Here is a 16859-nt window from a genome sequence, read left to right as displayed (position 1 = left end):
AAATCACAAAATATATATAAGTTTATATATATCAAAATTATCAGGATGACGAGACTAGTTAAAATCCGCATGTCTGTCTGTCCGTCCGTGTAACGAATAACTTGAGTAAAAATCAAGATATCTTGACAAAACTTGGTATACTGTCCGTTTGAACCGTGAGAGGGAAAATTGGCGAAATTGGACCACTGACACGCCCACAAAATGTTGAAAACCATAATCCATAAGGTTAGGTAGAAAATGACTAAAAATGCGTTAACTCACTAATGATCAGAAACACAAAAATTTTACAGAAGAAATGGCAGAGGAAAGTTGCCCTGAACTTCAAAAAAATGTAAAATGGGCATGGCGTTGCCGACTTATAATGAAAAATTTGCGAAATCAATTCACAATCCACGAAATCGGATTATAAAATTTTAATGCCCCGGATATCGAACACGAAAAACTCAGTGCCTAAGGGCTATTTTTCACCAAAAATATCGGTAACTCGGAATCTTTTTCTTCTAACAGTGTATCTCTGTACCAGAAATGGTTAAAATCGGGTCACAATTTCCCTTAGCTTCGGATTATCAAAAAAAAATTCAAAGCCCACCGGAAGTCCTTATACCCCATATATCAGTTAATATGTGAGATATCTTAAAAATTAAGTGAACATATAGTCTTGGATATAGTGTACTTTGGTGGTGAAAATGAGTGAAATCGGTTCAGGAATTACCTCAGCCCTCATATATTATATATATGTGATTATTTTCGTTATTCTAGTGCGGTTTTGCCGAATATATGGGTCAAATTATGCATTATCTTAATAAAACTATATTTATAAATTGCGAAGGTATAAAATGTTCGGTTGCACCCCATCTTAGAATTTCTTTACATGTTTCAAAGAACAACTTTATAACCTAGATAGATACATGTTCACGCCTTAGTTGGTCTTTTGTTTGTGGTTATAATAATTTAAAATTATAACTCCAGTTGAAACATGATTTTCTTTAATTTAGCATTTTCCAGCAGATACTTGTTATCTTATTCATATTTAGTTATAAGCCGCTTGCTTAAGGATTGACAATATGCGGTGATTTAATAAATTTTTGATTAACGCCATGAATAATGGAGTAGCATTTTTCTAAAATCTCTTATATATTCATAAATACATACATCTATCCAACACACACTCAGTAATAATTACAACTATGTTAATTTACCTAAGTACAGACCTTAATTAGCATACCATCAAAAAACTGAAAACTCGAGACACCACAGCATAATTTTTCCTACAGTGGATTTAAAAAGTGTGGCGACGACATCTCTTGCAACAAATGCGATTTTGACAGTGACCACAAATGAAATGCATAGGTCGGACGTTAGACACTCATATCAAGAGATGTGGGTGAGTCCAATGCATCGTGTGTTTGGCAGCAACAAATATTCACACCTAAACTTAGAATGTTGACGTGCTTGCACCGCAGCTTATATGAAGCCACTTTGCTTGCCCACACCAGTTGAACTCAATTTTCGAAATTCTACACATGAAAGCTTGTATGTTGTTGTAAAGTTTACATTGTTTGCTTTTATGTCGTCTACATTGTTGTTGTTTTGGCGCATTAAAGTTGTGTTGATGATTACTTTGTGATTAGATTGTTGCACAACGTGACTACTCCGCCTACGTTGAGGATAAACTTTCAGCTAATCATGAATTTTTTAAAGACATCTAGAAGCATTGTGGGCTTTGATGCTTTGTGGTTAATTATAGAGTAGAAGATGTCGTAAATTACCATTACAAATTTTAATTAACTTTATTAACTAGTAGAAGGGGGATGTAGAGCGGGTCGCCTCCTAGTGGTGCATCCTGGGTAACGCTAAATGACCTGCGGCCTCCACGGCCTTTTGGAAGCTCCTCACGGACTACGACCCTGGACCGACACGGACTAAGATTTTTGAAATTTGTTTTGGATTTGGTTATTACCTGGGCTGGTGGTCTTGGTATTCTGCCATCTGAGTATGTAGGGGTGACACTCTACAGAAATGGCTGGTGGGTTAATGCCAAGGCTGCCTCCGTCCCGTTAAAATTCTGGCAGGCCTCGGAGTACGTTCCACTCCCGTCATCATTAAGTTGATGTGGTAGGTGCAGGTTGAGAAGACTCTCTCTTTACGCTGGTCGGCTCTGAACGCATTGCCCCATAAGGGCGTGCGTCAACCCTCGCCTTGGCCTCTTAACTGAGATAACCTTGGGACCACTTTAAAGGCGACTACCTTCCGGGAGATGGATAGCGGCTCTGAGTGGGGACCCAATTAAATCATGAATAGCAACAACTACAAAAAAACGGAAGTGGGAGATGGAAAGTCGAAATCGACTTTAAAAACGGACAGTGTCCCGGGAGGTTCACTGCCGGCGGCGACGGAATCGTCTACCGCGAAAGGCGGTGAAAATACAAAACCTCCGCAGGAGAGGTTACCCCCCGTAAAGGGCAAGATGTTAGGCGCTGTCGGCGGAAGCCTGCCGAAAACAGCGGTTAGTGTAGCGGGTGTGCGAGGCGAAGTCGCCAGCACTAGTAAAGGAGCCTCTGCTAAGCTCACAGGAGTTCCGGGGCCCGGAGCAAGCGCTAGGAAACAGGTGTCGGCGTCCAAAAAGTTGAAGTCGGACCGCCGCATGGCAGCCAAGATCTTGGAACGCTACGGTGGCGAGCATGCTGAGCAGAAACCTGGGCAGCATGCTAGCACACTCGAGTGGGCTAGGAAGGTGCTTAGCGACGGTGGCGATGGTAAACCGGTGGGATTGGGTGGAACTCAATCGCAGGCTAAGCGACAAAGGTCGTTCGAGGGGGAATCCTCTCTTGGCAAGAAACCTCGGACTGGAGAGGCCCCGAAGTTTAGCGAAATCGCCAAACTTGCGGGGTCAATTGAGCTTGGGGTGTGCGACCGGAGCAGGGAAGATGGAGCCATCTCCCATGAGGAATGGAAGCGGGTCGCGGCGGCCATTTCCGCGGTTTTCATGGGGGTGATCAGAGGAAACCCTGGTCCCCCTCCAAGCTGCGAGAGCGCAGGATGGCACTACGGCATCCACAAACTTGTCAGGTGCGCTGATGAAAGATCAGCATCCTTGTACAAGGAAGCGGTGTCCCTGGTGGGAGAGGTCTGGAAGGGGGCTAAGCTCGAAGCGGTGGCTAAGGAAGAACTTCCACTACGCCCTCGTGCTCGGGTGTGGCTCCCCGCCGAACCCTCCACTCCGGGAGAGATCGAAGAAATCTTGCGGTACTGCAATCCTTCTCTTCCCGTTCAAGATTGGAAGGTCATTCGGCTAGAGAAAACTCAGGAGCCATATCGGCAAGCGCTGATACTTCTGAATAAGGAGTCCTTGGGTCCTCTCAGCGATGTAAAGGGGGTCATCAGCTATGGTTTCGAGAAGGTGGTCCTTCGGGTCCTCCCCACCGATGCCAAAGCCGATGTCCCACTACCTCCAGGAGCGGGAGAGGAGGGAATTGATGCCCAAGCGGGTATGGATGTTGACACATCCCACTCGGACACGGCGAGTATTGGAGACGGATCCGTCTTCAATCTCGGCAAATTGTTCGAGGAGGATCGAGCCGAATGTATGGAGAGTGCGGAACTCGCACTGTTGGAGAAGAGTTTGGAGGATGAAGATCCTGCAAATTAATTTCCAACACGCAAAGGCGGCATCCGCCAACTTACTGCTTCGTCTAGGATTGGACGAGGCCGACGTCGTCCTGATCCAGGAGCCGTGGCTAAGCAGCAACGGTGTATCGGGTTTAAGGACGAAGAGCCACAAGCTAATGACAGCCAGCGGCGCAGGTAAAATCAGAGCTTGCATGCTTGTCCGTAATGAACTTAACGTTTTCCTCTTACCCAATTACAGTAGCGGAGACGTTGTGACCACCAGATTGGAGGGTGATGCCGGAGAACTCTGGCTAATCTCGGCCTATATGCCGCACGACGACGAGGTGGAACCACCTCCCGTTATACTGAGAAAGGCTCTCTGGGAGGCCAGGCGTAGGAAAGTCAACGCCATCATTGGCTCGGATGCCAACGCAAGACATACTGTCTGGGGAAGCTCGGACATAAACGTTAGAGGTGAGTCGCTCTTTGATTTTATAAGTAGTGTTGATTTATTTGTATGCAATAGGGGGAACTCCCCTACGTTCGTGACTGCGGGTAGGGAGGAAGTCCTCGACCTTACCATGGAAAGTTCTCAATGATCACTCCTTTTCGGACCATAGGTATATCAGTTTCAACCTGGACAGAGCGTGTCCAGTACGCAAACCTTTTAGGAACCTTAAGAATACTAATTGGGTTCTTTATTGTAGGAAGCCTCGTTCAGCTCTTCCGGCAGCGCCCCCACGAGACTCAGTTCTCTCGGCCAATGCTATTGATGAGTGTGTCGAAGTTTTCAGCTCTGGGTGCAGGATGGCCCTTGAAAGTTCCTGTCCTCTGAGATCTCAGAAAGGCAAAGGGAAACCTCTTTGGTGGACGCCGGAACTTTCGGAGCTCAGATCTTCAAGTCCAAGATTTTTCAATAAAGCCCGTAGAAGTGGTCTAGGTGACGATTGGGCTTTGTATAAGGTGGGACTTGCCATTTTTAAGTCGGAAATGAAGAAGGCCAAACGGTCTTCTTGGAGAGCTTACTGCGAAAGTGTGAAAGGCTGCCAGGAGTCCTCGAGATTTAGGCGTATTCTGTCCAAGAGCCCAACATCCGTGGGTTACTTGAGAAATGGTGCTGGTGAGTGGACCTCGAGCAGTGAGGAGTCACTAAAGCTACTTTTGGATGCTCATTTCCCAAAAAACCAATTAGCGGAAAGAGTATCCCTCGGAGAGCTTCAAGGGGGCGAAAGCCACCTAACTTGGTCGTTGAATTCTTTCAAACCTTACAAGTCCCCCGGACTAGATGGCATCATACCTGCGCAGCTACAGCGAGCGGCCAAGGTATCATGCAGCTGGCTGGCACCGATCTACGCGAACTGCGTCAGACTGGGTCATATTCCGGAGGCTTGGAGGCAGGTTAAGGTGTCTTTCATCCCAAAAGCAGGTAAAAGCTCTCATGTTACTGCAAAAGATTTCAGGCCTATTAGCCTCTCCTCGTTCCTCTTGAAGACGCTGGAGAGGCTCATGGATCTGTACATAAGGGACAAAATCCCTAGAAATAAGCTCATTAAAGCTCAACACGCCTACTGTAAGGGCAGGTCGGTGGACACCGCCTTACACTCGGTAGTGTCGTGGATAGAGGAAGCCCTCTTAAATAATGATTACGCGGTAGGTACCTTCCTCGATATCGAGGGGGCCTTTAACAATGTAAGACCGGAAGCGGTCATTGCCGCATTAGACGATTTTGGGGTAGAAGCGAACCTTAAGTACCTCATTTACAGTCTGCTCAGCGACAGAACTGTCTTTGCGGAGTGGGGAAGCGTTTATGCGCTCCGGACTGTAAATAGGGGTACCCCGCAAGGTGGCGTTCTCTCCCCTTTGCTCTGGATCCTGGTGGTGAACGACCTTCTGGGGGAACTTGAAAATCGAGGCTGTCGAGTGACGGCCTATGCTGATGATGTAGCCCTTTTGGTCAAAGGAAAATTCCTAAGCACCGTATATGAAATGACCCAAGGTTACCTAGAAGTGGTTACCCGCTGGGCGCATAGAAGTGGCTTAGCCATTAACCCGAGTAAAACGGAACTCGTCTTATTCACAAGAAGATATAAAATTCCAAACGCCACTCTCCCCTCATTAGGAGGCTCCAGTCTGCAACCTGCGGACAAGGTGAAATACCTGGGGCTTATTCTTGATAGGAAGCTCTCACGGAAGCCAAACATTGAGGAGAGGGTAAGAAAGGCTACGGTAGCTCTTTACTGCTGTAGAGGGGCTATTGGTAAAAGGTGGGGTCTCTCACCGAAAGTGGTTTTATGGTTGTATGAGACCAATATTAAACCTATAATGTTCTATGGCGTTGTCGTCTGGTGGAGGGCACTCGAGAAAGTCACACTAGCTAAGCAGCTGGAGCGTGTCCAAAGAGCGGCTCTCATTGGAATCAGCGGAGCGCTAAGAACTACACCTACAATGGCTCTAAATTTCTGCAGAAAGCTCTCTATCAATACCAGCTTTAGGCTACCTGACCACTGTAGTGTCTTCCAAGCAGAGGTCGCAGCGATCAAAGTAGCAGTGGACGCACTGCTTCGTATGGTGACCTCTTTTAGAGAGGTATGTATTCACTCCGACAGTAGGGCGGCAATACTGGCATTGGAATCGATGACAGTACGCTCTGTGCTAGTTAAGGAGTGTCTTAGATCCTTATCAATAGCTTCTAGCTATTTTGCAATTCGACTAGTGTGGGTACCCGGTCACCGCGGGATCGCTGGTAACTGTATAGCGGACAAGCTTGCAAGGGAGGGTACCCTAGCTACTTTGACGTCGGAATGGGAGCGTATTGGTAGTCCTTGGTCCACCTGCGCAAGAGCGCTGGACATGCAGACTACGCATGAGCTCGTCAAACGCTGGTCAACTACCAGTACTTGTGCAGTGGCGAGGTCCTTCTGGCCCTCTGTGGACCGTAAGCGGTCCTTTCAACTGCTTTCTCTGGGCAAGGTTCATCTCAGCGCCATTATGGGTGTACTTACTGGACATTGTCCAATGGGTGCCCATGCGGTTAGACTTGGGATCGCGGCAGATGCAAGTTGCCAAAGCTGTATGGAGGAAGGCGAGATGGAATCATCCAAGCATTTCCTACTGCACTGTCCAGCTTTTGCCAGACTGAGGTTGAAACATCTCGGAAAGCCCTTTTTCGGCGATCCTAGCGAATTGGCTAGAATCGATATTACCAGTCTTAAGAAATTTGTAACGGATTCCAAGCGGTTTTCTGAATCTTAAAGGTCTATGATCCACAGGGAGTTTTATTGGTACCACAATGGACAGCACCTGGCTGTCTAAGTGAGATCTTCTGTCTTTACAGAGATCTGCCTACAAACCTAACCTAACCTAACCTAACTAGTAGAAGAGGGTGATGAAAATCATACATATAAAGACAGAAAAGTGACTAAGGCACCCGAAAAGAATGCGTCTCCGCTGAGTGTCAAAGCGAAAGGGAAACGACATCATTCAGGGCGTCCGGTGTTTCAACCTATAAGTAAATGGGCTGCTATGATTGAAGATACTTAAAACTTTTGCTAAATCCGGTGAATAGTTAAACTGTGTCAATACAGGGAAGTATAACCATAAAGCAGGACGGAAATAATGAGGGACTTGTTTGGTTTTGGTTCGTCGAGAAAGGACTTTATTTTTCAATGGCCTACTCAGTCCAAAGTAGCACCTGTTGGCAAGAGTTGTCCTGTGTTGGATTTCGAAGCTGAAATTTTTGGAGTTGTTGATGCTGGTTCCAAGTTATACGAAATTATCTACAACTTAAATGTTATGACTGTCAAGAATGACGTGGGAGCCAAGACGCGTATGCGCTGACTGTTTGTTTGGTGACAGGATATGACCAGAACTATTTTCTTCACTTTGTAGTGTCTAATGATAACAATATCATCGGCGTACTCCAGCTCTTGTAGAAGATTGTACCTTCTCTATTTAGCTATAAAGATCGTATTATTGATTCCACCCTTTTGGAAACCTCGTATCGAACAGCTCTGTAAATATTGCTCAACCGCACTCTACTACGAGTATTTACATAGTAAATAACGAGATATATGCATATGTATATATTTAGATTGCACACATATATATATACAATAAATGTGTTTTAAATTTATCAAAAAATACGAACGACTGACTATGACAGACCTAACATACATACTGTATACGAATGTGTGTGGTACATTTATACAAACATATAAATATATAAACTAACTTACGCCAGTGGGTGTAGCAAAGTGCCCCAAGTGTATTTATCTCAAACTGCTATTAATATTAAGTGTAATCCTTTCGCACAACCACAAATGATAAGCCCCGAAAACTTGGTGGCTAAGGCATTGCTAGCACTTGGGTGGATAGATGTTGAAAACAAGCTGCGAAAAAGTTTAGATTTAACTGTGAAAACCGAACTTGTGTGATTTGATAGTGGCGGCTTAAGATAAACTTGGCATACACACCTGCAAACACTTCTTAGAAGCAAGTTAGTCAAGTTCTACTTTGTGTTAGAAACAAAGTATCTTATATTGTTGCAGTAAAAGTACAATTTAATTATCTGCAAATGTTTGTGAGTGCTTGTATGTGGCTTTCGCTCGCACCTCTCAACAATTGTTTAACACAACACCTGCGCTTTTGGTAAATATTTATTTATTAATGTGTGTGTGTGCGACGTTGTAGAAAGCTAAATATTATGGTTGGCAGCCCGGATTGTTTGTTTTTTATTAAAAGATAGAAAAGCAATTAAGTAAATACCGAATTGGTGAGGAAAGCTGGCAGGAGCTAAAGCATGTACGGAAAGTGTAGCGGTTCTATTATAACGAAATACAAAAATTCGAATATTCATGGAAGGAAAAAAACAACAGGAGCTAAAAAATGATAAACCCGAATATACATGAAAAACTATTACCAAGGGTTATTGGTTCGGGTTTTGCTTGACCTACATATAACTACAGAGAATGATAGAAAAGACTCAGAGTTTCATCATAGAACTACGTTAAGTAGGGAAAGTAGAACTACGTTAAGTCAGTAAAGAGTATTTAGCTTACAGCATCGAGAATTAGATCAACAAGAACAGAATGGAACATTAGTTCCCATTCATTCTTATTCATTCAGTTCACATCCATAGTGTGATCCTATAGAGGTACCTTTTTCAAAGCATATTTTTGACAGATCAAACGTGAGTCGTGCCAAGCTGCCATGTTATTGTTGTTCAGTATTGTTTAGCATTTCATCATGAAAAGACTTAGGCCTGAACAACGCTTACAAATTGTTTAACTTTATTAGGAAAATTCACGTTCTGTATTCATTATTGGAAAACATTCTACCGAATACCACGTCCGTGGACCGTGGAGAGTCGATTCGGCCCCGTTCGCAGTAACTCGGACTGACGTATGGAACGACTTGGTGCATTTTTTGTCGAAATATGAAATTGAAAACGTACAAAATACAGCTTGTGCAAGAACTGCAGCCGTTTAACCTTCCGAAGCGACATTTCTTAGTTCTATGGGCTCTTGAAGAGTTCCAAGAAGATCCGACGTTTCGACGTCGAGCCACATTCTGTTCAGCGATGAGGTCCATTTCTGGCCCTAAAGATTTGCTATTTCATTAAAAAAAACGGTTTGTTGTGGTTTCTGGACCGGTTAAATCATAGGTCCATATGTCTTCAAAAATGATGCCGGTGAGAACGTATCCGTCAATGGCGACCGTTATAGCGCCATGATAACCGTCTTGCCCGAATTTAAATGGGCGGAGCTAACATTTTTTTAGGACAGATATATATTAGTCTTAACTCAAATATGAAGTGATAAAATTTCAAAATCCTATGTATCCTGGTTCATTAGTTACAGGATGTTGTTAAAGGCACAAATTAATTTATTATAAATAAACTAAACACTTTTCTCATGAAATTTTGTTCTTAAATAACTCTTTACTTATTTATATAGTTTACTGTGAGAGAACACTTCGGTGAGCAGATAATTTCACTATTTGGGCTAGTCGATTGGCTAACAAGATCGTGTGATATCATATCGGTAGACTTTTACCTGTGGGGTTGCATAATGTCTAAATTATAAAGTAAAGAATATTGTTTTAAAATACAAATTCGTGTATGTATATTATATTAAAAGCAATAATGTGATAAATTAGGTCTGGTTTACAGAAAAAACATATATCAGCTGAAAAGCGAAAGCGAATAGAGGTGGAATGAAAAAAGAAGAGAAAGTGGAAGAGGAAGTTAATGCTTCACAAAAATTCTAAAATATTCAAAACTAATGAAATAATTACTAGAATCTACTATACTTAGCTTAATTAAAATGAGTGTGTTTCTAGAGTAGACGATGGTCTTAATTTGGCGGAGGTTTTAGTTTCCAGAAAGGCATCTTTTGTGATAATAAAAAAAATAGTTTTCCTGGGATAATCTGTTTCTAAATGATATTTATTTATATCTGATCTCGGATAGAACCAAGAATTTTTTGAATCCACATTTTGTGTTACTTCGAAATACTTCCCATTCTTTTTGCATAAAGAAATATTTACTTTAGACTTCATTAATGCAATAAATTTTTAATTTCGCTTCCCACGAACACGCTGTTTCACCGATTTCACCGTTAAGCAGTAAATCTCATATGTTTACAAATCACTGGCCGCAGTGCCGCCACCCACTTCCGGTGTCAGAACAACACGCAAATGAAATTTTACAAAAAAAAGAAAAAAAATAAGCAGAAAACACAAAACGAAATGCCAGCACGACTTGTGTTCGCCACTGCGCATGCCATGTTTACATATTTGTGGCCAACAACAATTTCACGCGAATGAAAACGAAAGGAAACAGCTGCTTTAGGTATTTTTGAGAACACACTTCAGTCACTTGGCGGCACTCAAAACGAACGGAAGTTTGAAATACGAGTATTATCAGGCAAAAGTGCTAACGGACGTACGGTCATTTCTATGTGGGCGTGTGTGCCGCGTATAATTCAAGTGTGAATAATATGCGTAAAGTGGTAAATTTATGCACTTGCCCGTGGCGTGTTTGAATTTGTGTAATAAAATTGTTGAAAGTTACAGTGAAATTATATTTAAATACATTTTTTTTCAATTATTAAAAATATTATTCGGCACAAATTATAGTTCCTACGTGAAACACACGTAAGTTTTTTGTATTTTCATTTATTTACTTTGCAACTTTGCGCGGCATAGTTGTCATAGTCATAGCCCAACGTACATACCATGTACATATGCCACTTGTTTGTAAGCGTTCAGTCAAGCGGGCATAAAAAGTGATAACTTTCGGTGAAAAGTTCAAACCACAACGCTGGGGAATAAGCTATGCATTTCAACTGTTGACATATTTTGAACATAGTCCACCTTGTGGCGTCTTTTGGTGAAGTAGAGGCTCGTTTTTTAAGGAATGTCTAATATTGAAGTGAAACAAATTATTGTCAAGACCTCCAATGTGGTACTGATGCAAAGTTTTGATATCCTCACTAACCGATATGGTTATTGTGTTATATGGGATGTAGACGGGGATCTGAATCCGAAATTAGGTTGGAATTAGTCGAAAAGTGCCTGAGATATACATAGTATTTGACCTAAAAATGGGCGACTTCACACCCATTTTCCATTTTATATTTAATTTTTAATTTTTTAAATTAAGATACGAAGAAAATTCAAATAGTACTAAAATTTATCTCAAGAAACATCCCATCGATTGTCCGAAAATTTCTCATAAAAATCTCTCAAACCGCCAGAGATTCGAAATATGTAGGAATCTTCGGCCTATTATCAAATATTTTATACCCCGACAATCCATTAGAACGAATATGCTACTCACTCAAAAAAACTAAATAAAATCATTGAATAATTTTAATTAAATCTGCCCTTAAACAAAATGTGCAACATGGCGTATACTGAATATTCATAGCCGACCGCTAAGAAAATTGTTAAAACTTCCGAAACATGCGCGTAGTAGCGTAATTAGAAAAAAGCACCAGCCGCTGCTTACTCTTTTACCTACGCTTAGCGTGTATATTCACTCATATACACACAACAACAACTACAAAGAAATATATGAGTACATTAGGCTACAATTTGCAAGAGGAAACCGACCTAAACTTGCCATGGTTGTAAGCGACGCGCAACTATTATTATATTATTTATATAGATATATACTCGTATGTAGGTAAAAATAGTATGCCAGTGTGTATGGTATACCTATTTAAATGCTAGAGTCAACACATGACATGCAAATTAATTGCCGCAAAACACAACTTTTGTTTCGGCAGTTGAAGCCGCGTAGCGTCTGTCAGTGGCCTCAGACATACACGAGCAATTTAATGCACACAAATGTAATTACCTTAATTACAAGTAGACCTAACTATAACTTAACGCATGTGTACGCAAGTTATATATATGTACATTAGACTGGTCTTTTTTTGTATGGGAAAATTTTTTTTTTTTGCAAAAAAAAAGTGTGTCCCGCCCCCGCAAATTTTTCCTTTTTATGCCAATAACGAAATTCCAAAATCTTAAACTGATTGCCCTAGGTTAAGGCGTGGCACATGCCCACTAAAGTGGCTAAAACCGGTTTATATGGACTTTTCAAGAGACAAGGCACGAAAATATAAGTAAAATGTTTCATAGATGTCTTTAGTATATTATTATATTGAAATTAACTTACTTTTATTGATTAATATTCTTTATAATCATTTAAACTTAAGCGTAAAGGTCTGATTTATTAATGCTAGCGTATTTTTTCCTATATTCAGTTACTGTTTGCAAGATGTATTGTTTCTCTTCTTCGTTTTTTGTTAGAGCTGCATTATATTCTTCCATTAGTTTTACAAAACGCTCTGCGGTATCATTAACAACATGTAAGTTTTTCACAATATTCATTCCTTTTTGAAATTCGGAGTTATTCCAAAGAATTTCGGCCTCTTTGATAACCAGATACGCACTTGAACGAAGATCCAATTTCACTTTACGCATGTTATAAAACAACACTTTCAAAACTTGCCCATTGGAAGGCAGCTTAGATCCAACAATTTGGCTTTCGTCATATTCTAATAAATAAATTTTTTCACTAGCCCTTGTGTCCATTTTGTAAATACAATCAATATCAATTCTCTTTAAAGCAATAATGTTTCTCTGATTCAAAGCTCAAAATAAATACACTTCACTTTTTACACACTTTTAATTGCCACGTGGCTCAAAACTAACGGTATTGACCAGATGTTGACTTTCCTCCGTTGTTGCCAACATTTTATTTTACGATTTAAATATAAGTTTACAGAGTTGCCTTTTTGCGATTTTTTTAAAGGCTTATGTTTTAAAACTTTTATGCAAACAGTAACTGAGTATAGGAAAAAATACGGTAGCATTAATCAATCAGACCTTTGCGCTTAAGTTTAAATGATTATAAAGAATATTAATCATTAAACGTAAGTTAATTTCAATATAATAATATACTAAAGACATCTATGAAACATTTTACTTATATTTTCGTGCCTTGTCTCTTGAAAAGTCCATATAAACCGGTTTTAGCCACTTTAGAGGGCATGTGCCACGCCTTAACCTAGGGCAATCAGTTTAAGATTTTGGAATTTCGTTATTGACATAAAAAGGAAAAATTTGCGGGGGCGGTACACTCTTTTTGCAAAAAAAAAAAGAAATTAAGTCCGATCTAATGTACATATAAAGGGTGATTTTTTAAGAGCTTGATAACTTTTTAAAAAAAAAAAAACGCATAAAGTTTGCAAAATCTCATCGGTTCTTTATTTGAAACGTTAGATTGGTTCATGACATTTACTTTTTGAAGATAATTTCATTTAAATGTTGACCGCGGCTGCGTCTTAGGTGGTCCATTCGGAAAGTCCAATTTTGGGCAACTTTTTCGAGCATTTCGGCCGGAATAGCCCGAATTTCTTCGGAAATGTTGTCTTCCAAAGCTGGAATAGTTGCTGGCTTATTTCTGTAGACTTTAGACTTGACGTAGCCCCACAAAAAATAGTCTAAAGGCGTTAAATCGCATGATCTTGGTGGCCAACTTACGGGTCCATTTCTTGAGATGAATTGTTCTCCGAAGTTTTCCCTCAAAATGGCCATAGAATCGCGAGCTGTGTGGCATGTAGCGCCATCTTGTTGAAACCACATGTCAACCAAGTTCAGTTCTTCCATTTTTGGCAACAAAAAGTTTGTTAGCATCGAACGATAGCGATCGCCATTCACCGTAACGTTGCGTCCAACAGCATCTTTGAAAAAATACGGTCCAATGATTCCACCAGCGTACAAACCACACCAAACAGTGCATTTTTCGGGATGCATGGGCAGTTCTTGAACGGCTTCTGGTTGCTCTTCACCCCAAATGCGGCAATTTTGCTTATTTACGTAGCCATTCAACCAGAAATGAGCCTCATCGCTGAACAAAATTTGTCGATAAAAAAGCGGATTTTCTGCCAACTTTTCTAGGGCCCATTCACTGAAAATTCGACGTTGTGGCAGATCGTTCGGCTTCAGTTCTTGCACGAGCTGTATTTTATACGGTTTTACACCAAGATCTTTGCGTAAAATCTTCCATGTGGTCGAATAACACAAACCCAATTGCTGCGAACGGCGACGAATCGACATTTCACGGTCTTCAGCCACACTCTCAGAAACAGACGCAATATTCTCTTCTGTACGCACTGTACGCATTCGTGTGGTTGGTTTAATGTCCAATAAAGTAAACTGAGTGCGAAACTTGGTCACAATCGCATTAATTGTTTGCTCACTTGGTCGATTATGTAGACCATAAATCGGACGTAAAGCGCGAAACACATTTCGAACCGAACACTGATTTTGGTAATAAAATTCAATGATTTGCAAGCGTTGCTCGTTAGTAAGTCTATTCATGATGAAATGTCAAAGCATACTGAGCATCTTTCTCTTTGACACCATGTCTGAAATCCCACGTGATCTGTCAAATACTAATGCATGAAAATCCTAACCTCAAAAAAATCACCCGTTATATGTAGTATATATGTATGCATATTCATATATATATATATTTAATGCAAAGGCGCTTGAATTGTTCACGCAACTGTAGAGTTGTACGCACATTTGTAATTGCGGTAATAAATAACTGCGTGAAAGCTTGCAAAATTAATAGTCTAACTTAGGTTAGCCATAGTTTTCATATTTGCGAGGATTAACGCATATTAAAGTGTGGAGTAATTTATATAGAATGCTACTTTTTTGAACAATAAAATGCAAAATATATAGTTTTGTAGTTTTTACTTTTAAATAACATATCAAAATATGTTTATATAGATTAGTGTAAGAATGCCTACAAAAACATCGCAGTTAATTTATATAATAATAATTAATGTCTTAAATTTTTCTACGATATCTAGGTTCTAGGTTACTTCCTTTGAAAGACTTTTTCAATATACTCCTAAATGTAGACTATGTTTTTCAAAAATTATAGTTTCAGCGTAGCTGAATATTAAATTAAATTAAACGATTTATGTGATCTAATGTCTATTGTACCTATTTTAGACTACCTCAATCAGCGTAATCATTTTCAATAACCCTAAACGTGTGCTTGGTATAAAAATGGCCTTCTTTTTGCCCGGTTCGCGCTTGAGGAACAAAATAAATTAGATTTGATTATCCATACTTGGATACTGGTAAGAACATATCGCTGCCTACAATTAGGTGTAAAGAAGTTTCGATCTGATTCTATCATGAAATAGAAAAGCAAAAATTCCATTTATGTTTTCCAAAATATTTAACCGAAATCTAAAAAAGAATAAATTATTATCTGTATATTTTTTTTTCAAAACCTCGGTCATAAAGCTCCCTAGCCTTGAAGACATAAATGAAAACTTCTTCGAAAGTATGAAGCCTGTTCTGATTGGTAAGTTCCTTAGAGCTCTAAAGTTTCAAATAAATATATCAATAGACAAATATTACACTAGACATTACCTGTTAAGAAAAAAAACCCATCCTTCAAAGTTTCCCAAGACCATTATGTACGATGTATGTTCTGTCTACAGAGTTCTGTTGTGAGAATTGATGTTCCGAATATATTCGTAGAAGTGACTTGAACTAAAAGCCTGTATAGAGATATCCTAATTGGTCGCTTAAGTGCCTAAAATGAAGATTCCGAAGACACTATATTATATTTGGTAAAGTCGAAACTGTCCGTCAGAATAGCGCATAGCCCATCTTCTCTCAGCAGTACTAGAGGGTATTTTTCATATTATAAAGTCAATGATATCGGAACCATCTGAAGGCTACAATCGACTTTTTAAAAATGAGAACTACTGTCTAAATTAAAAGAAACTCCCAAATGCTGGTTCAACAATGCCCTCGTCAATTTGTATAAGCCTATATTTTGTTTTAGACATTGCAAAGCGGATTATTCAGGGACAGCACTTTTTGAGACAGCCCAACAGTAGTGAGAGGGTCATCAGAATAAATTTCTATAATTCCTGATATATGCAGACTACTAGAATTTTACTGTGAGCTATAAAAAATATCCCATTTCGAGAATATATTTGCGCTGCATTAACTAAACTATACAAAATCCCTATATAGTACAATAAACAATGACGGCATTGATTCTAATAAAATCGTGTAGTGGTTTGTTTACCTTTAACTCACTAAATTATACGACTATATATATGAAACATTAGCCAGTCGCTCTTGTTTACATTAAGTTGTTTTTAATTTGAGCAAGCCACCAGGTTTCTCCAGTAGCGATTTTATGGCATATAAAAATATATTTGTGTGTGTTTATTATTGCGAAGTCCATTTCGTTGTTTATAAATCCACAAAATGTTTATATTTCACAAAAATACAACACCGACCAAAAACAAAAATGTTTAGTACAATTTAATGAAGTGATGTTTTGCAGTTAAAGCGAAACCGAAAACAGTTTTTGTAGATATTACATTGTACCGATCGTATTAATATTAAGATTAATTTTAAGAAAATGAAAATATATAAACAAGTCTTTAATTGTATTAATATTTATAATAAATATATTTGGCGTAGGAACCGCTTAAGCGGTTTGCAATTTGGCACCATTTGGAGATGCCAAGTGCTGTCAAGTAGTAAAGGTTTTAATCTTCCGCGGCATCCACCAGCGGGTACTGCATTGAATGAACACTTTCAGAGCGGGAGCGCTTTCGTTCATTCGAACAACATGACCTAGCCGGGATAGCCGCTGTCTCTTTATTCGCTGAACTATGTCAATGTCG

The 16859-nt window shown here is 39.9% G+C and overlaps 1 protein-coding gene across 5 annotated transcripts in view; it reads left to right on the top strand.

Moving 5' to 3' along the window:
* LOC105217179 (uncharacterized) overlaps positions 1-16859 on the top strand; it is a 263745-nt gene that overhangs the window by 39731 nt on the left and 207155 nt on the right. For 4 of the 5 annotated variants that reach the window (XM_054226880.1, XM_054226883.1, XM_054226895.1 and 1 more), the window contains exon 1: positions 10424-10764. The exons of the other annotated variant lie outside the window; for it this stretch is intronic. The gene's annotated coding sequence lies outside the window, so the exon portion shown is untranslated. Of the gene's footprint in view, positions 1-10423; positions 10765-16859 lie in introns of those variants that run through there. 5 annotated transcript variants of the gene reach the window in all.

This window comes from Zeugodacus cucurbitae, chromosome 2, assembly GCF_028554725.1.
Source record: "Zeugodacus cucurbitae isolate PBARC_wt_2022May chromosome 2, idZeuCucr1.2, whole genome shotgun sequence".
NCBI classification, from domain to species: domain Eukaryota; kingdom Metazoa; phylum Arthropoda; class Insecta; order Diptera; family Tephritidae; genus Zeugodacus; species Zeugodacus cucurbitae.
Note: the sequence above shows the minus strand (reverse complement) of the source record. Positions and strands in the feature narration are given on the sequence as shown.